Source organism: Bos grunniens, chromosome 3 (genome assembly GCF_055505025.1).
Source record: "Bos grunniens cultivar Pamir isolate PY7600 chromosome 3, Bosgru_T2T1.0, whole genome shotgun sequence".
NCBI lineage: Eukaryota > Metazoa > Chordata > Mammalia > Artiodactyla > Bovidae > Bos > Bos grunniens.
Window position 1 is genome coordinate 90,058,956 of NC_141167.1, and position 21,344 is coordinate 90,080,299.

A 21,344-nucleotide genomic window follows, 5' to 3' on the forward strand; every position below is an offset into this window, starting at 1 on the left:
TGTAATTCCATGGTGCTTGGTGCAGTTTTGTTCTGCCCACTCTAGGAACATAATGTGCTGAGAATGAGACTATGCTGCTGCTAAGTCGCTTCAGTCATGTCCAACTCTGTGCAACCCCATAGACGGCAGCCCACCAGGCTCCCCCGTCCCTGGGATTTTCCAGGCAAGAACACTGGAGTGGGTTGCCATTTCCTTCTCCAATGCATGAAAGTAAAAAGTGAAAGTGAAGTCGCTAAGTCATGTCCGACTCTTTGTGACCCCATGGACTGCAGCCCACCAGGCTCCTTTGTCCATGGAATTTTCCAGGCAAGAGTACTGGAGTGGGCTGCCATTGCCTTCTCTGGAATGAGACTATGGTAGAGAGGAAAAGTCTGGTTGAAATTGCCAGGCTTTGCATGATCCCACTTCTGCCACCAAGTAGTGCTGAAGTCCTGGGCAAGTAGCTTCACTATGCCTTAGTTTTTCTCACCTATGAAATAAGTGGGTGGAATGAAATGACCTTTCAGCTCCCAGTGCTATAATATTGATAGTATAATTCTAAGTACAAAAAGGGTATGTACACACGTGAACTTAGCTTATGCTAAGTTTTCATTTTAAAGCAAGATGTTGCTCAAGTCCCCAAAGAAAGAGGGCATCTGCAGAGGGCAAGTGCTGGTGTTGGGCTCCTGTCCTCCATAACTATGGGACAAGATCTGTTCCATCTTTTATTCTTATAAATAAGATTGGAACACAGCCATGCTCATTCATTTACCTATTGTCTATGGCTGCTTTTGTGCTACGACAGCAGAGTTGAGTAGCTTGAACAGAGGATGTATGACCCACAAAGCCTAAAATATTTATTTATTTTCTGTTTCCTTACAAAATAAGTTTGCCAGTTTCTGCTAAGGCAAGTCAGTGAGTGGGGAAGAGGGAAAAAAGGACTCTCTCAGTGGAGCTCGGAATATAAACCTGGGGAGACCATGGGCAGACCCTGCGTACTCCCCACTGTCCTGCAAATCAGCTTATAGCAAGCAGGTCACTTGTATTTTTCCACGGCACATGGATAAGGACCCTTGAATCCTTGGGAGCTCTGCCCAGTGACCTGGCAGTCTGGTGAGAGGCTGTCCCCAAACCACCCAGCACACATAAACACAGAGACACCCATGTGTGTGGACGTGCACACATACATACACTCACACAGCTGGGGTGGGTAGGTTAGGGCAGGGAGATACTTTCATCCCAAGCATGTGACAAGGACAGAGTCCTAATCCACCTTGTACAGAGGCATCCAACCCGACCAGGCTATTCTCATCCCTGCCAGGGTCCCACATCGATCTGCTCCAGAAACCTCCCCAGTCCCTGGCAGAGCCCTAAGCAGAGACCAGGGTAGGAAAGAGCCTGGGGCACAATCTGTGGTGCCCAGGAGCAGAGTCGGTCCCAGGAAAGAGTGGGGAAAGCTGGTCACCAGCAAATAGAGCAGACTGGATGCCCCAAGAGCTTCATTTAGCAATGTGATGTGTGAACAGAGCAATGAGCTGCCAGAGAACTGGGGAGCAGGAAGCGGCTGGAGCTGGAGGAGGGGCACACAGGTATGTAGTAGAATCAGCAGTGATGAAAGGAAAACACACTGCCTTTCAGCCTGCACTCTCTGTGTTCCCCCCAGATTGTCCAGGCTTCGGCTGCTCAGTTTGGGATTTGGGGGCATTCCCCATTCTTCTATACCCTCTGGAGCTGGCAGGCCCCTCTGTCTAGCTGTGCCCTAGCAGCCAGCACTGCAAGGCAACCCTTGATCTCCACCCCAGAGCCTCCAGCATCCATCTGGCAGGCTGTGGGGGGCTTTGATGGTCTCTTCCTCACCATGAAGCTGATCTGGTTTTTGAGGGCGATGAGGGGGAAACAAAACCTCCCGATTAATTCTCACATGGCGGCCGCCTGAGGCCATATGCCGTGTTCTCCAGCTCTGCCATTATGCATCTTGCTTGTAATTGCTTTAGAATGACACTCATCATGCTCTATTTTATCAACCAATGACAGACCAATAGAGGAGAAGGGAAACACACTCACACACTCGCACTCACAGAGGAAGCCAGACTACATAACAGACAGAGCGATTGTGCCGAAATTTAAAAGCTGGACTCTGTCCACTTGTCTAAATAGACTACATTGCGTTCACTGTGACTGCTTCCGAGTATCAAAGGTAGGTGAGGCTGCCAGTGGTGGATGGGCTGACACAAGCTTCTAGAAGCACTTTGCCACGCTTGCCCCACTCCCTCTAAACTTTTCACAAAACCCTCAGCCTTCTTGGCTTTAATTACTCAAGGAATGAAGATTTCTTTCCTGGATCAAAAAACTATAAACAGAGAGGGAGAGAGAGACATTTCTCTGTATTTAAACACTCCACCGTGAGCACCCTAAGGTGAACAGCCCTCCGTTTCTGCCTTCCTGGGTCTTCCTGTGACTCCCCTTGATCTAGGAGGCTCACCCCATCCCCCACGTTGCCCCCTCAGCAGTCAGGGCCTCCCTCATTCCTAAAGGTCACAAGGGAGGGAAGCTCCCAGGGGCCTCCATGAATGAGCTGCAGACTTGCTAACTTCACTCAGTGCCGCCTGCTTCCTGGGACCACTGGAGTAGGAATACGTATAGTCTCTCCCTGCCCTCCACTGTGAAGCTGGGTAAGCCCAAGAGGCCAGCAACTGTGACAAATGAACTGCAGCATCTTCAGTGCCAACACTGTCCCAGACAGATGCTCTGTGGCAGGTATGGAGTAGAACACTGAACACCCTGAGGGGGCAGAAATGGTTGGGTGTGAGGGCCCCACAGTCCCAGGGTCCCACAGTCCCAGCAACATCCCCCTTATCCATCCGTGCGTGTGTGCTGAGTTGTTTCAGTTGTGTCCAACTCTTGGTGACCCCGTGAACTGCAGCCCGCCAGGCTCCTCTCTCCATGAGATTCTCCAGGAGTCGGTTGCCATTTCCTCCTTTAGGAGGTCTTTCCAAACTAGGGATCGAATCCTCATCTCTTACATCTCCTGCAATGGTAGGCTCCCTCATCCGCCTTGGACCAACCCTTCCATTCCCACTGCTGGGACCGGCAGCCTCTTCCCAAGCCGGCTTCTCAGTAGACCCTAAACAAATTCTCTAGCATCCTGCAGTCCCTAGCTAATTAGGGTTTGAAATCTGGGCCCAGAGAATAGAGAAAATATCCCCAAGCTGAAGATCCATTTTGCTGAAGCTGCTGATCCTCAGGGCACTTGCGAAAGCTCCACTCAGGAAGCCAGAGGGGGATGGTCCTAGGTTCATGGTCCTAGGTTACCTTCCAAACAGAGAAACAGGAACCTCGATGAGGTGGGGACATGATAGGAGCAAAAGACCAGCCCAGGCAAGGCACCCCTCCCTTCCCTCCCTACAGGACCAGTCAGAGCATGGACCTCAGTCCCCTCCCCAGCCTAGAGAGCTTTCAGGTAAAAACACTGGAAGATGCTTGGGAAAACCTGGGCACAGAGGTGGGGTGGGGGAGAAATCCCACGTTGACCCCCCGGCTGAGCCAGGGGGAGAGGCATCCAGCACCAGCGCTATAGTCCCGCGTGCAAAACCCCTTAGCTCCAGGGGAGACGCGGGCTCTCCAACCCCTTCTCACAGGAAGATGCGAATGAGCTTACATCCCTGAGGACCGGGAGAGAACAGAACACTCTGTTTCCAGAGCACTCTCCCATCAACTCTCATCTCTCTATTTCTTAATGAGGAGCCTGAGGGGAGTCCGGGCCTCGGCTGTGGAGCAGGTTAGGGAGTAATTGGGGGAAACCCCATTCAAACTCATGCTTCCCACTCTAGGGAAGCTTCCAGCTCATGCCTTGCCTCCCCTCTTCCCACCAGAGCAGTGGGGCATCAGTCTGGGAGTCTGAGGAGGGGGCCAGGATAGGGCAGCCTGGACTCTGTGCCCTTATCCTGGGGAGGAGGGAGGTGCCATGGAGGGCGATGCTTGCTCAGCCCTGGGGACCTGGACCTGGACCTACAGCCCGACCTACTTTGCAGCTCGCTGGCCCACCTGCCAGGGGCCAGCAGCCAGGATCTTGGCTGGCCGCAGAAGGCCTGTCCACCTGCACTCAGCACATGTGCAGTGGGTGTCCTCAGTCAGCCCTCCGACAGCAAACACTGACACCAGGGAGCCCACTGTACTCCGAGCCGCCCGGTCACCCCCGGCAGACTCAGCTGGCGTGATGTTTCCTGGTCTTTGTTGAATGTGTCCAATTTCCTGACCAGCTCCCTGGTAAATAATCATTTCCTCGTTCACTCCAGGCAGCTCCAAGCTAGAGAAGGGCAGAGGCTGCCTTGCTGGGGATGCTCTTTCTTTGGTTTCGTTGATGTCTGAGAGCCAGGGTTGACCTCTGCTCAGAGCAGGGGGCACAGGCTGCTTGGTAAAGACCCATCTTGTCCTCAGCAGCAGCCAGCAGTCACTGAGCTCCCTCCTTGCTGCCACGTTGGATGCTGTCTCTGAGTCTTCTCTCCCCAACCCTTAAGGCTGAAACTCTGCATTAAGGCAAGGAGACGGGATGAGAATCCAGTGGGATGCTGATCTAGGGAGGTGGGTATTTTAAGGGAAGTCAGAGGGAGACATTAAAGACCTCTCAGCATGAAGGCAAGGGCATAGGCCAGGAAAGAAAGTGATGGGGTTCCAGGCCGCCTTTGGTTGCTGCTTGGCCGACACTGGGGCTGTGATCTCACCTTCATGGTGTCTAAGGCACAGGGGTCCACAGAGCCCTCCTCGCCTGCGTGGGTGTGCACACAGAGCCGAGCCCTTGGGCAGCTCCAGCCCCACTTCTGTTCTCCCTGAAGCTCCCGCCCTGAGTTTTCCTGGCCCGAGTTGCTGGCACACCATCTGGTACTCCTGGGCGAGCCAAGCGTTATTTACCAGCGACAGCTCTGTTCATCTGGCCGTCCCTGCCCAGGAGCAAGGGCAGAAAGAGACCCTCCAAGTGCTGGTGGTGGTTCACGCTGGCCACTCACACGTGCTGGGCACTGGCCCAGGCACTGCATAAACGTCATTAGTTTTCAACCTCACAGGAATCCTCGTTTGCCTAAAGGAGAAACTGAGGCTCACAGGGGGACTTCTGTTTGGTCGTGCCCTAAGAAAGTGGCCGAGCATTCAACAAAGACCGGGAAACATTGTGTCATCTGAGTCTGAGGAGGGAGACAGGACTGCTCAGAGCTCAAAGGGCTTGCTGGCATTAGGACCAGCTGGCATTAGGACCCCGACAGCCTCAGGTGGGTAGAGGTGAGACTAAGGAGGCTAGACGTTCCTAGCCAGGGGGCCATGGCACACAGGTGGGCAAGAATGGATTACAGGTATGCAGGCAGGTGCAGATCTCCCCAGCCTCCAGGGCAGCCAGGTGAGGCTGGGAGAGCAGAGCCGCTGGTGAGCAGCTCCGCCTGCCTCCAGCAGCCTGGCCAGCTCCAGAGGAGCAAGATCAAAGGCATGGCCAGGTGACCCCACTGGGAGGCACAGATCTAAAGGAAAAGACTCTAAAATCTGGAGTGAGTAAGGAGGCACAAATTAAGAGAGGCTTTTCTGAGACAGAACTGATGTTCATATTGTCAAAATTCTTGCTCTGACTAGGAGGTAGACACAAAGGTCGGGTGGAGAACGGGACAGATTCTTGCTCTTGCAAAGTCAGGAAAAGGAGGGGCTCTGATACTCTGGGATGGACCGGGTGGGCCTACACTGCTGAGAGAGGAGGCCCTCGTGCTGGGTCCTAGAGAGGGCCACTTCCTTCACCTTTCTCCCCATCACCCAAAGAGCATGGGCCTGAGCTCTGCCAAGGAGCATAATTACAGGTGTCATGGCAATTTATCTGATTCATTTCATGTGCCCGGTGACTACATGCGGTGAGCTTTTCATCACCTCAAGGCACACACAGTCAGCACAACAGGAATATTTGTTGAATGAATAAAGGAAATGGGCAATAGTGGATTCAAATTAGCATCTGCAGTGGAAAGCCTGTGGTCCCCACAAACCCCACCCCAACACATTTTTTGTGTAAACAGGACTACAAATCCAAGGACTGCTGACTTGCTCTGGTTCAGGTTTAATTTTAAACAATTAACACAAAGAAAAAAAAGATATTTAACTCATTTTTTACAATGTAGTCACAACCCCCCCACCCATTAAAATAAAGGTACCCTTATAAGTTCCATTAAATAACGCTGCCATGCTAATGAGAGGCATTCATATTTATAGGCATAAGGGAGTTTTATGGATGCTGCCTGAAAGATGACAAGATGTTTTTTCTTTGCATGTTTGATGTATTTTATAATTTTTTAAAGTAATGATCTAACATCTTCACTTATATGAGGTCCCCAGAGTACACAAATTCAGAGAGACAAGAGCCCCATCAATTCTCTGTGGATTCTCCAGGTATAGAGTTGCTTTTCAGGGGAAATCTGTAGGTGCTTGGGGGCCTCATCTAAGAACCAGAAGACCCAGCCCTGGTCCAGGATGATGCTTCTGGTGAGAGGAAGGGTCACCTTTCAGCAGGCCAACCTGAGAACAAGGACCTGGAGATTTTCTCCTGCCCACAATGGCCCAGGGTTACACTGGGAACCCCCTCCTCCCTCCCCACCCCTCACTTCCAGCAGTCTTTCACAGAAACACACACACACACACACACACACACACAATGAGCATAGAGCCTGTTTCTCCTCCGCCTTTCACTGTTTCCTTGAAACTCTTTCCCTTTCCAGCCCTCCAAGCCCCGCTACTTTCTCACGTCATTTGCACACTCCTGGGAGTTCTATCTCTTCCGTAACATCTCCAGGTCAAACAGATCTGATGATCCTCTTGGCTCAGCCCTACCTGTACAGGAAGTGTCCCAGAGCTACAGATTCCACTCCAAGTTGGGGCACATCCTCTGGGCTTCTCTGGTGGCTCAGATGGTAAAGAATCTTCCCACAATGCAGGAGACTCGGCTTTGATCCCTGGGTCAGAAAGATCCCCTGAAGCAGGGAATAGCAACCCGCTCCAGCATTCTTGCCTGGAGAATCCAATGGACAGAGGAGCCTGTGGGCTAGTCCATAGGGCCGCAAAGAGTCAGCCACGACTGACAACTACTATACTGTCCCTCGCTTCATGCTGTGAAACACACAAACCTTGCACCTGATTCAGTGTCTAGTCCTGCTTGGTTTAAAGTTATTTAAACAACACACACAGGTTGTTTGAGCCACCCGTGTTCAGGTGCTTCTCACTCTGAGTAAACTGGCAGGGCATGACAGGGCAGCGACATGCCAGAATCTGAGCACTGAGCCCCTTCTTTTTCCAGGCGCTCTGCTGGAAGCTGGGGCGGGGACCATGGTGCCTGACTCTAAGGAGCAAGGGCTGGCTGTGCTTTCAGAAGGTGGTGACGGGAGGGAGAGAGCCTCCTGAGATGACTCACTAACCCGGCCCATTTCCACTGAATTTCCTTTCCGCGCCCATACCCTGCTACCGGACCTTCAGTCCTCATCCTCTCCGCACTTTGGAAAGCCAGTGGTGAGATGCCCAGAGCCAGAGACAACCCACACGCTCACCCTCTCCCCAGTCCTCTGTGATCATTTAATGGTTGGTTTCATTCAAATAACTCAAAGTAATGTAAGCCACGCTGCCCACACAGATGCTAATAGCAATGTTGAGATTCTCCTGCGTTCCTCTGGGGAGCTCATGTTCTTAAATAATGGGAGTGGAGAAGAGAAGGGCCATTTACTGACCAAAGGGATAACAGCGGGAAAGAAGATGGGGATGGGGTGGGGCATGGAGAAACCCTGGGTGGGGTGTCAGTAGAGATGGGGAGTGGGGGACCAGGGACAGGATGGGGACTCCATGCACCCCAGAACTTGCCCATTCATGCTGTGCAGGCTCCCCAAGGGCCTAAAGAGCAACTGGTTCATCTGGGAACCTCCACTCTTCCCCAGGGCTTGGATTTGCCAGAGCCGCACTTGAGCCATCCCAAGTCCATGCCAGGACACATGTCCCAGGGTCTTCTTGCCTCCAAGTCCCCTAATAACTTCCCTGATCATAATTATACTTGCCTTCCACAACTGTTTCCTAACAGGACCTTTTGGGTTCTCAAAAGCCCTCATCCTTCTAAGGTGTAGAGGAAATAGGCTTGAATTGAATACATGAGAGGAAGGTTGTGATCACTGACCCTCTCCAAAATGGAATCACTGCAGCCCAAAGGGTAAATTCCCATCCCTGAATGTTCAGGCAGATTCGTTGCCATCTGCTGGGGAGGTTGCTGAAGGGAGTCCAGCTCTGAAGGGTGATAGCAAAGTAGGATTCATGGGGCTTACGTAGCTCTCTGCAGATCCCACGGTTAACATCTATCTTTCCCTCATCCAGCTAATCTGGCCTATCCAAGGAGCTGAATTCACAATTCCCTGGTCTCTCCAAACATAGTGCTGTGTGGCTGAGAGCTGCTGACCCGAATCTGAGCCATGCCGGCTTACCGTCAGGAACCCTGGAGCCCTCTGGGGGAGTCTCTGAGCAGAACCTCCCAGGTCCCTCTGCAGACTTGCAGTTCTGATGGTCACTTTGGCCAAGGACTCTTTTCACTTGGACCTCTTTAGAGATGAAGAAATGGAAATGGGATGGTTCCCAGTGCCCCACCATCTAGAGGCTAGTTCCCCAGGCTGTGATCATCCAGGCTACTGGGCTAATGATCAGATTTCCTCTGAAGAGGGAGAGACTGACAGCTTGTGAAACTGACTTGGAAGTGAGAATTCACTAAATCCAGCCCTTCATCATTGAGAAGAGGATTCTGAGGACCAGAAGTGACTTGTCCAAGATCATACAGCCTGCTGAAGCTGACCCTACAACCCACATCTCCTGACTCGTCGTTCAGTGGTCTTCCCATTGTTCTAAGGAGCCCAACCCCAGTAGAAGGGTGCAGTTAACCCACATGAGCCAGAGTAAAACACCTAAATCAGAGTGTGGACACAGCAGCCCCTGCTCCTCAGATGAGAAGCTGAGCTTACATGGAAATATTAAGAAAGTCAAACACTGTGTGGAAGTGGGCATAACACTTCATCTCTTTCTCAGCCCTGCCCAAACTGGGAGTGTGCCGGCCAGGCTGCAGGGAAATGCTTTATTAATCAACACAACAGACTTTTGCTGGCCAGGAGAGATGTTTCTGCTGAAGAGGGGAGGGTGAGGAGGGGAAGGGGCTTTGGCTCAGAAGACAGGGATGCAAACCCTCAGGTACCGAAGTCTCAGGAGAACTTCTAGCAGCTTCTGGAAGCAGAAGAGAAACAGGCCAGGGAAGAAGGGAAAAAAGAAAAGAAAACAAAACAAAACAAATGTAGGGTTGCATGCAGCAAACTGCTCTTCTCCATCTCTGGGGCAGAAATGGCATGAAAAAGGCTGAATGAGTCTAACACCCCAATGTCAGGAGAGCCAGCAGAGGGGAGCGGGAGGGTCAGAGCTCATGGAGGAAGAGTCACACCTGGCACTGTGAGCCCTCCAGGTGGGCAGAAGCAAGGCGGCACCTATGACCTCCAGGGAGGATGTGCCCGGGAGCACCTATGACCTCCAGGGAAGATGTGCCCAGGAGACTCCTTATCCCACCCCCGACCTGTTTCATCTTCCAGCCACAGATCACCATGAGGGCCTATAGCTGAGGAGGCCAGAGGACTGGGCAGCCTGTGCTCAGTCAGCAGGTTCAGACAGGACCCCCCATCAGAGCTGCTTCCTTCTATTCTAAAAACATGAGGACTGGCATCCAGCTCTGCTGAGCTGAGCTGTGGTCTCTCTGGTGGGCTGGGATAGGGCCAGTAAAAGGCTGAGTTATGCCCCATGGCCTGCCATGGATGTGGGGCTGGCGGAGGCTGCCAACTTCTAGACACAGGACATGGGTAACAGAGCCACCAGGGACCAGGATCTCCGCAGAGTGGGAGAAGGCATAAGACTTTCAGACTTTTATTCTGAAAGATATTTACATAGGATATTTACACATTATGCATATTTACAACTTTACTTCTCCCTTCAATTTTTCTCCTTTTGTACAAACTCTACTGTAACACTAAAATCTCCCACTTCCTTCTTTTTTTGTCTTCTCTCCTTTTCACCAATAAGTTCACTGCCTACTGCTGAATTCTGGCCCCATGCATGTGCTATCCCTTCTCTGTTGGACCAGACCAGCTTGGGTCCCTTAGATCCTGCTGGCCCCTTCTCCATGACTCTGATCCTTCCTTCATCGCCGTCCTCCATCCACTCTTCACCACCAAGACCTATGCCAACAAGCACGAGAGCCTTTGGTGCCAGCACATTAGGAGGCTGGGAGGCACTGTTTCTTCCTCCCAGTCCCCAAAGCCTCTAGTGAAAATCTGGGTGGTTAATGACGGGTTAAGAGCAGACACTGGTTATACTGCACACAGAGCTCCAGCTTCTCCAGACACCAGCCATAGGCTCTGAGCGGGCTTTGGTTTTCTCAGTAACCTCACTTTCCTTTGGTTAAAAAGGGCTACATGAGGAAATCCATGTAAATGATTTATAGTCAGCACCAAACCCGGAACATCATAAAAGTTTGATAATATCAATTTTAGCTATTATTACTGTGGTTGTTGATGGTGATGAGGGACAGTGGTCCCTCACGTGTCAGGGTGAATCTGCTGCTACCTATTCAGTCTCCTCACCTTCCAGATAACAACCCTAAAGAGACTCGGACACAGCTCTTGAATCATCATTTCTGTCCCAGGCCAGCCTCTCCCCGACTCCTAACCGTGGATGGAGCTCTCACTTTGGGAGACACTAGAGACACTGTGCCTTTACTCTCAAGGTGGGGCTCCTCATCTCTTCCTGGGTCAGGCTGATGGCCTCATTCCATCTCTCCTTATGAGCTTTATCACTTTTTTCCTACTTTTTAATTCAACTTTTCATTCTCATTTTATACATTGATTTGTCTCTCATCATCTGCTCCTACTAGAATTCCAGTCCCTCAGAATTTGCCTGTTCTGTTCATAAATACATCCTTAGCCCCAGCACACTGCCTGGCACATAGAGACCCACAATATTTACTGAATAAATGATAGAGTGAAGGAATGCATTTAACATTTCCACCACAATCTTCCAAGGACCAGCTTAAACATCACCTCTTCCAAGAAGTCTTCCCTGATTCCTGCCTCCTCCACTTTCCCTACACTTTTCTGCCCTTTACTCAGAATTCTCACCTTATTAAATCCAGAAATATAGTTCTATGTGCACAAAGGACCCATGTTACTAGGCTGAGGCTTCTTATGAAGCAAAGACTCTAAACGAAATCAGAAGACCTTGTTTTGAATCTAGTAATGCTGCTACAGTGTGGGAGCTCAGGCAAGTTGCCTACACTCTCAACATCTCCTGCATGCATGCTAAGTCACTCAGTCATGCCCGACTATTTGCAACCCCATGGACTCTAGCTCTGTCCATGGGATTGTCCAGGCAAGAATACTGGAGTGGGCTGTCATGCTCTCCTCCAGGGGATCTTCCCGATGCAGGGATCAAACCCCTGTCTCCTGTATCTCCTGCCTTGGCAGGTGGGTTCTTTACTGCTAGTGCCACCTGGGCATCCCATATATAGGAAGCAAATTGAACACCCTCCTCCTAGGACTTAGTCCTCATCCCCTTTCTTTGGAGCCCCTCATAGCAACTAGGACTGTGCTTTGCTCACAAAGATAGCTCAGTGCAAATTTCCTGAATTACTGAACCATCATTTTCCCCAGGTGCTTACCAAGAGCCCAAGAGAGATGTCTCCAAGACAGGGCAGGCCAGAGGACGTGCCCAGTGATGTCAGGAGTACGTCTGACGTTTCGCTCTAAAGAGGAGGGAATGAGTGGGACAAGCACTGTCTCTAGCGCTTAGAAACTCTGCCCAGGGGTCTGACGCTGCAAGGTCCGACAGTGTCACACCTGTGGAGGCTGTGCCATACAGACTCAGCACCCTCCGTGGCTGGGCAAGGGATGTTTGCTGGTCTGTGACTATTTAGACCCCAGTCTCCCATCCACAAGCCAATGTAAGGGTTCTGTTCTTATTATATTTTAGCAAAGCTCATAAACCAATTTTGATTTCCTGGGTCAGTGCTGTTTATTTAATTATCATGGTAGGAGACTAAAAAGAAAACCTTGTTTTACTCAGAAAACCAATATGACCTTTTAGCTCCAGCAGAAACCTGGTATGAAAGGGAGCTTCTGCAGACCAAGGAGAGAGGCATGGGCCAAGCTGCACACAGTGGGCACCCGTACTCCTACGGGGGGCAGGTGCAGAGAATCAGGGCCCAGGGCAGGAAGGGGTTCCAGGTCCTCTCTTCATCCTTCCCTTCGTGTTTTCTTGGGCCATCTCACCTATTTTCCCTGCTTCAGATGATGATTTCAGAACCTGCTGCTTTAGCCCCCTTCTCCCTGTTCAGTTGCAGACCCACCTTTCCATCCGCCTGCCAGCTACTTCAAGGACACTCAGGGTTACCAGCAAACACTGCCGACCCACAGTCAAGCTCACGGTCTCTATCTTGCCCTTGACCTCCAGCCAACCTGTTCCTCCTGAATGTTTGTCTACTTGTCCACTCGTATGGTTCCAGAGTTACTTTGGACTTCACCTCCTCCTGGACGTTTATCTCTCCTTTTCCACCGTGACTGCCCTAGGTCAGGCCTTCTTTACTTCTTCCCTGGATCTGTCTCCTGGCTAATGTCACAGTGTCCAAGGGCTCCCATCTAACATTCATCCAGAAGACACCTTCCTAGTCCGTGTGTCACAGGGACACATTTAGTGACTCCCTAATGTCTACCAAATAAATCCCTTAGCCTAATATTTTAGACCCTCATGTCTCTAGCAAACCTTTTGTTCCTGCTCACCTCCAGCCACACTCCGCATATACCCTAAACAAGCAAACCAGCACATTAGCTAAACTCTCCAAGTACCATACTCGTTTGCAATTTACTTGGAATTTCTGTCTCCACATATCAAAATCCTGCCTACTATTGTTGATTCAGCTGAAATGTCACCTCTCCATTAAGCTAATCACTCATTCATTGGCAAATACTTGTTAAGCTTTTCTTCTGTGTCAAACACTTTTTAATCATTTCAGGCCATGCCTTATCCTCTCTTGTACACTCAGAAACATATTCCAATCCTCTACTCTACTGTAAACTTCTTGGAGACAGTACTGAGGTGTCATTTCCATATCCCCAATACTGCCTAATAGGGTGCTTCACAGATAATAGGTGCTCAGTAATGTCTGTCGAACTGAATCGAGGTTTATGCTGTCCATGATTTTGATATCATTTAGTTTAGTTGGACTCTCCTACGGTTTTTTTTTTTTTCTGTTTAAGTATGCGTGACCAGGAAGAAGTAAAAATAAACTAATGATACTTCTCAGCAGCTCCAAGCCTGTAATTATGGTTAACTCTCAGTTATCCACGCCATTGGAAAAGCAGCTTGGAGAGAATCCCACACCAGAAGCACAAAAACATGATTTCCATCAGTCTTTGACATGTATTGTATGATTTTCAAGGAGCTGATTTGCCTTGTTAATTTTGTTTGGCTGATCGGGTTGCTATTTGCGTTTATAGTCTTTGAATAATTGGCTGGGTAGCAGGGATGGAAGGGGAAGTGGACGGCTGTGCTGGGGGTAGGAAGTCGGTCCAGAAGGAAATATCAGCTCTATACAACTTCGGAGGCCAGACTGGATGAAGTGACCATCACAGGCGCTTGGGGTTTGTTGGCACGGCTCAGGGTTTGGCCAGTTTCTCTCAGATGACTGCAAATGTAGAGCTGTCCCTGACCACTACCAGCCCACCCTGGGTCCAGAGTTGGATTTTGCTTAAAGATGATATAAAGTAAGTAAGTAAAGGTTCTGGGATGGAGGGAGGGCTGTGCTTCCAGTCTTGTTGGTAACAGGAGGGTGCCTCGCTGAGCTACTGGGAACCACTGGATGCAAATCAAAGAAAATGAGATTTGCAATTTTGCATCGATAGCTAGATAATCCAAGGGGGAAAGTTCCCCTCTTCTCCTTCTGAAGCAAACAAATATCACATGTGGTGATTCAGCAGCTGCATTCGTTGGGGAAAATTGATGCACATTTCATGTGTCAGGGAGCTGAATCCCAGAGAATGGAGCCAGCCTCCCAGAAAATGGTTTCTTTATATAGTTCCATCCATTTATTGTTTGATTGGACTTTCTGTATATTAAATTCAAGCTGTTCTGCCGCTCTTGGGTATTATGATGTGTTGGCTCGGTGGGAAATAATGAAGGTGATGGGATTTTACAGCATCGCATTACAAAGGAGGCGTCCCCAGCCCCATCCATCTCTCCATCAACTAGCTTGTGTGTGAGGTGGCACTTATATTAAAACGATTTTTCTGATTCAGTTTAATGACACTCATTCGAGTCCTGACACCCGGAATATGATTACATGAGCTAGATGCAATCTCCCTCCATCTAGCCATGGTCAGCAAAGGCTGAGTTCTCCTCCTTCCCCAGCCCCTCCCTTCCCACTTAGCCATCATTTGCATTGAGCTGGGTGGAGGGAAGTGGGGCTGGGGCGGGGGAGAAGGAAAAGGCTTACATTCTGGTCTGAGAAAAGCAGGCTGGGCAGAGGCAGGAGCACTGGCCTTGCCCTAGGGGTCACAATACATGTAAGTCTTTTGGCTGAGAACTTCGGATGCTTGAAGCGATTGTGGTAACTCCTTCATCCTCATCACAAACAAGTCCCCTTTCAAAGCTGGCTTGAATTCACTACTATAGACTCCAAAAGAGACTGCTAAAAGCCTGGTTCTCACTTGCCAGAAAAGAAGAACTGACTTGGTCATCACAAAGGATGGACACTTAAGATGTGAGTAGATTGTCCATTTCCTGGAGGACAGTGGGAGAGGGACTCACAGACAAGTCTCTGCTCCTCTTACTGCCTGGGAGAAGCTTCCAGCCACAAAGGTGTGTGGCCAAGAGCCCTGTGGGGACTGTGACAGGTGCTCCCTCCTGTGAGAGGAGGGTGAGAGAAACAAAAATCCCCCTGTGGTTACCAAGGGGTTCTGCCCCTCCCCTGGGGAGAGAGAGGGCCAGGCTGCCTTTTATTTACACTATTTTCAGGCAGAATAATTGCTGCTCCTCAGGAAGAATCATGTTTTTGTTTACGCGTGTGTTTAAAGAGGGAAACCCAAACAAAACCAAACAGAGAGAGAGAGAGATTGATTTTAAGAGATTCCAGAAGAGAGCTGTGAAATGGGCATCAGCATGGAAATTCCCTCCAAAAATTGCTGCGATTTGAACAGCTGGATCGGAAGTAATGTGGTGACCCTGGGGTGAAGAACCCCAAAGGCTGACATTCCACCTGTGGGAATTCATTTCTTCCTCCCCTGCAGCCCCAAAGTGCTCCCCCTGCCTGTGTCAGCAGCTACCAGAGCTGCTGCCTTTGAGACTGGCTGCTCCTTTTCAGTTTCTGAGCCAAGACTGCCCACACAGTGGTGAGCACCTTGGCAGGTGCTGGGGAAATTCTGCCTGGGTTGAAGGCAACTGCAGTCAAGTGCAGATGCTCCTGCTGATTGTCAGTCCAGCCCTGTTCTCAGATGGCCACGCTCTAGCTCAGCCTCAGAGGTCTGCCATCCGGTGCCGGAGTCTGGGAGCCACCCTGCAGGCCCTTTACGTATGCCTCTTCTTGTGAAATGCTTCTCCCAGCAGTGGAAGTCGTTAGGTCTCTGTCTTCCAGGCGAGTCCTCGGCCATGGGAGCTGGTGAAGCTTTCAGCTGGCAGGCTGGCCGCAGGACCAGCAAGGGTGTCCTGTGGCCTTGACTTTTGAACGTATGCAGAATCTCTCACTTCTCCCCTTTCCGATGCCACTACTAGATCCCAGCCACCCTCCTCTCTTGCTCAGATTGCTGTGGTAGCTTCTCTTCTTCAATGTATGCACTACCCATTGCCCAGATCCTTTCAAGTGAGTCAGATCTTTTCAAAACTCTCCAACGACTTCCCATTCCAAGCATATTCGTAAAAGGCAGAGGGCCAAGTCTCTGTGGTGACCACAGTGATTACGCGGGCCCTGCATGGGCTGCTTTGTGCTACCTGTCCCTGCTCTTGGGGCTGGACCATCAGCGCCTTCTAGCCCTTCCAAGAAAAGCGCACCAAGGCCCCTCCTGCCTGATGGCCTTTGTGTTTGCTGTTCCCTCTGCCTGGAATGTTCTTCCCCAAGAAACCCACATTCCAGGTTCTGCTCAAATTCAGCCTTAACTGAGAGGCCTGTCTTGACCTCCCCACATAAAATAGCAGCTCTCCCTTGCTGCATCCCCTCTCACACTTGGCATCCCCAATTTATCACATCATGCTTTATTTTTCTCTGCAGCATGCATTACTTCCTGATTGCCTATATGTAGGTATGTATCCATCTATCTCTTTACTGTCTGGTTTTCTCCACTAGAATGTAAGCCCCACAAGATCAGGGGCTGTTTCCTTTGCTGCTGTATCCCCAGGGCCTAATAGCTACTCAAGTATCTGTTGAATAAATAACTGAATGGAAGGAAATGTGATGGGTAGGGGGGGCTTATCTATGGCACCCTTTCTGCTCCTCGCTGGCCATGGAGTCTGGGCAAGGAGCCTGGCAAAGCAGCCAATACTGAAATACATGGGTTGAAACCTCCCTTGCAAGAAAGCCCCAACCCTGCTAGGCTGACATCAGAACTAGAGAATTCCCTGCTTGGCCTCCTCATTTCCACCCACCCACAAACATCCTGTTAGACAGGACCATATCACTAACAGTGAGATAGTGCTTTCACTGGTTCTTACAATGGGTAGGAGATAGTTAACAAGTGAGAAAATTGAAGATGGGTAAGCCAGAGTACACAGCTGTTTGGTTGAACAGATAGATACTGAAGCCTAGTACATGTCAGGTCCTGTGCTAGATATAGATCATAAAGTGATCTTTGAAGCAGATACCTGCCCTTGAGAAACTCATATTCTGGGGAAAAGACATAAAAACAAAGTTAATGACATGTGGCAACTGGCAAGAAAGATGCATGGCAGAGCACGTGGGAAGCCTTCCTGGAGGAGACAATGTGGGCTGTTTTGTAGGATGACAGGAGTTAGCCAGACAGAGCAGAGTGAGGGGTAGTCTCTGGAGGGATGGGAAGAATGTGAATAAAAGCCTCTTTTCTGACCCTGCTCTTCCCACCCTCTCTTGTTTTGGTTCAAAACAAGAGAAATGAGTCTCATTCATTCTGTCTGTACTTTACATAGGGCTGATGAGCAATCATGGTGCCTGTGCATTCTCAGAGCCTATGATGCTGGCTGACATGCAGTAGACACTCAGTAAATGTTGAATGAATGAATGATTCCTTGTTGGGATGCAGGTCTCCACTCTCTCTTAGGAATTTCAGCACCAGAGAACTATTGGTTAAGAAATGTCAAACCAAGAGAAGATCCTGAGGTCATTTATTCCCAGTAATTACCCTATAATCAGATCCCCCAGGCAGGGACCCACCACCATCTAGATGGGCACTGTTTGGCCAACACCCTACTCCAAGGCCCTTGGAAGGTGGGAGGAGGGTTGGTGGACTCCCCAGAGGCAGTGGATGATGGTACAGCCAGAATTTCAGGAACTGAAGGGTTAACGAAACCCACCTCTGGTTGGTTCCACTGGGGGTGCCTGATCAAGCACCCCATTCTGTGGAGTGCCCATATTGATCTCCCAGGCCTGGCTCCCAGTCTCTGAAACCTCAGGCAGGCCCCTTCCAGGATTAGACTTTAAAGGGAAATGCAAATTACCTGGAGGCTGCTTTGTGCTTGGAAGAAGTAAAAATCGATTCTGTTTTCGTTAAAGTGATTTTTGGACACTGTCAAAAGCTCTCTCATCTCAGAGCACGGGGTGACAGATAGGCTGCCGGTCTCAATTACATAACCAAGCCAACCAGGCGGCATCGGGCCATCTCATTAGAGTGACACTGCTCCATGCCCTTCCCAAGCCCAATTCCCCCTCCCTAAGATGCCCAAGAGCACTTTATCCCTTCCAGGCCTGGAGCTGGCCCTCGATGGCCCTTGTGGATGCTTGTTCACAAAGCTTCCTTCCCCTCTGCCCCAAGCCCCACGTGAGCTTCACCCATGGACTGGCTCAGGCAGTCTGCCCAGTGGTGATGTCAAGCAAAGTCAAACAAAATGAAGAGGGAAAATCTGCTTTGAAAAAGTCTATGATAATAATACATTCCCAAACTAGAGGTGCTGGTCTTATTTAATATTGGGAGCTCTGTGTTATCCCTTCCCTCTGTTAACTGTGATAATTGAGGATTTATTTTATTTATAGCATCAATTATGAGCACAGAAATTAATCCTTTAGTGGTGAACTTGGAAGCTCAACTGTCAAGGGGGCACCAGGGAACCCTGGCCTGGGCAAAGGTGTCTTCCCCACCAGCATGGGAGGTGGCCAAGGAAAGCCATCCTCCAGCATTGGTGGCGGCCGGGTTGTTATTGTTCTGTGTGCTCAAGATATTCTGAGAAATTAAATAAATGGGAATAATTGGCTCCAGGAGATCCCTCCCTGGAGGACACCTGAGTAACTCATCAGTAGGTCCTAGGAAAGCAGGCAGAGCCAGGAAGAGCAAACTCCTTCACGCAACACATCGACCCTCGACTAGTCAGTCAGCAAAGGCACACAGACTGTAAATAGGAAGCCTGGGAAGGTTTGGGTGGGAAGGGTCTGGAAACAGGAAGAAGTAGGTGTCTGCCAGGGATTGTTGGGAGCAACCAGAGAGAATGTGGAATGTGGCAGAACACTGGCCCTTGGCATTGCATGACCACTTGGGGTTCAAACACCAGCAAAGAGTAAGCAAAGACAGGCTTTCTGGAATGATTCAACAAGCTTACAAGTAGCCAATGAATGTGCTCAGGACAGAGAGCAGCCAGAGGAGAGGAACGGTTTCCAGGATAGGGTGGGTAAGACCTCCAATAAGAGCAAGAAGACCCTCCACAGCGTCGCAGATCATCCCAGTGAGGGGGGACCACACACCAGGTGAATGCTGCCCTGCTCCCTCCCTGGGGCCAGGGCTGGGGGAGATACAAATCTTGGGTCCACCCTAGAGAAAGTACAGGTGGGTCTGGAAGGGACTGAGGACATTATCAGACCAAGCACATGGAAAAGAAGCCCCATGCTCATTGACTCACCCATTTAAGAGTTTTGCCAAATACCTGTTGTTTAGAGTCAAGCAGAGAGCCGGGCGATGGTTCTCACCGCCAACTCCGGTCAAAGTCAAGCAGCCCGATCCACCCGACACTGGTCAGGGTGGACAGGAAGAAAAAGCCTGCTTTCCCATTACTTAACGGAGGTTAAGCAAGACATGACTAAAGGCTTCATTTTTGCTTGTGAGTTTTTCCTCCCTAAGGCTAGATATCTTGCTGCTTGAGGAAGGGAAGGGTGAGGAGCTTGCAGGGCCCGAAGTCGGGGCCGGGGAGGGGAGGGTAGTCTGGGTCTTCCTACGCAGGAGTCCTCACTCTCTGGCAGTCCTCTTGCTCTGCCCCTCCCTCACCTCCCAAAAGAAAATGTGAGGCCATGACTGTCCACCCCCTGACGCTAGACTTGACCTTGATCTACACAGCGAAGGCTAAAGGAAATCACTGGTCTCCCCAGTGACAGTAAATAGATTTTGCAGTGAAAGCAGCCATTAATTTCCCAGGCAGAACTTAAACTGGCCAGAAGAAAATGTTTTATATATTCATAAATTCCCTGTGTGCCTAGTGAGGTGCCTGTAGTCCTCACCACGCTGACACTTTCTTAAATAGAGATAGGACTAGAATAGATTATGACACCCTGAGGCCATTAAAAAGAAAAGCTCTGAAGGGCTGATTTCCACCTACAGGCCCTGATGTTAAGGGAACAAGTAGAGTGGGAAATGAAAAGAGAAAGGGCCCTGGAGACAGCCAGCCTGGTATTTTAAAAGCGGCGCTGCCCCTCAGCAGCTATGTGACTACAGATATTTACTTAACCTCTCTGAGCCTCGCCTGCTGCATCTTCAAAGTTGTGTGGAATTTTTCCTACCTTGCAAGGCTGTTGTGAAGACTTAAAGAGATAACATATGCAAAGTGCTCAGCACACTGCTGACACATAGTAGACACACATATGCTGTTATGCTAATAATAAAAAGTAACAGGCAGGTGGCCGTTCAAGTTTCCATTGATCTCTGAAATGGCCCCATTTTAACTCCGACACTCATCCGTCTGCCCTGTTTTCTCCCCATGGCAGTCCTGAGGCATCACTGGTGTCATGAGTCCCATCAAGGGGCACTTAAGGGTTTTGGACAGTCAGAATGTAGCCATGGAGGTCCTGGCCATGGAAAAGTCCCCTTCAGGAAAGCGAAGGGATGGCCAGGTTAGCAGAGAAACAGCAAATGTGCCTCCTTCTCCTAACACAGGGCCAGCTCTCCAGCCCATCTTATCCCTAAATATCCCACGAGGCCAGGAAGCCACATCTACTCCCTGAGTCAAGAGAGACAAGGTCAAATGACCAGACATCCTTGCCCACTTTGGGTGGGAGCAGTTAGTGGGAGCCTGCATGTGTGTTGAAGAGGAAGGAAAGGGCAAGGTGGCCTCTGCCCGATGAATGGAATGCCCCCCGTCAAATGTGGCCTTCACAAATGGACAGCAACACCCCTCGCTCTCCCCCTTGCTCCTCCCTTCTGTGTGGCAGAATGACAAATGTAATCATTTTAAAAGGTCCTGTCACCTGCTCAGTCATTCCCAATAAGCACTATGGAAAAACCGATACCAGCGCCACAGGGTTTCAGCCAGGGGAAAAAAAAAAAAAAAATCGAATCACCAGGACGCCACCAACTGAATTGTCAAACACCAAATAAAAAGCTTCATGAATTCTCCATCAGCAATATAACGCTTCCTGGCCTAAGCAAATACAGCCCCAGTGTATGAATTGTGAAGGGATTTTGCTTGAGCCTCAATGACTTCCCACAGCTGAAGCAGCAGCCCCTAAGAAATACACATCTCCATGAAGCTGCCTTCATGGAGTGAAGAGTGTAATCTGCTTCCTGAGTGAGCCCCACCCCTCCAATCCTCTTCTGGAAAGCTTCATATCCCAGCACCATAAATATATTTCGGTGATCTCAACTGGAGAGGGGACCCTGGGGAGATGGAAGAGACAGTCACCCGTGACCTCACTGAGCACCTTTCCCTCCCACTGATGATATTGTTGTTACTGTGTCTGACCACATGATCCATCAGACCATCTCACCATCACCCAGGTAGGCTGAAGGATCATTCATTCTCACAGAGTCAGACTAAGAAAGCAAAACTACTGCTTCTTCAGTGAGAAAAAAGAAAACAAAAAATCAGGTGCCCCACTTTGCAGAAAACCCAAGTTCAGAGTCACTTAGAGAAAGTCTACTCAG

At 50.0% G+C, this 21,344-nt stretch overlaps 1 protein-coding gene across 2 annotated transcripts in view; it reads right to left on the reverse strand.

The window, feature by feature from the left end:
* Window positions 1–21,344, reverse strand: part of KCND3 (potassium voltage-gated channel subfamily D member 3) — a 231,761-nt gene that overhangs the window by 201,545 nt on the left and 8,872 nt on the right. The window lies entirely within an intron of this gene.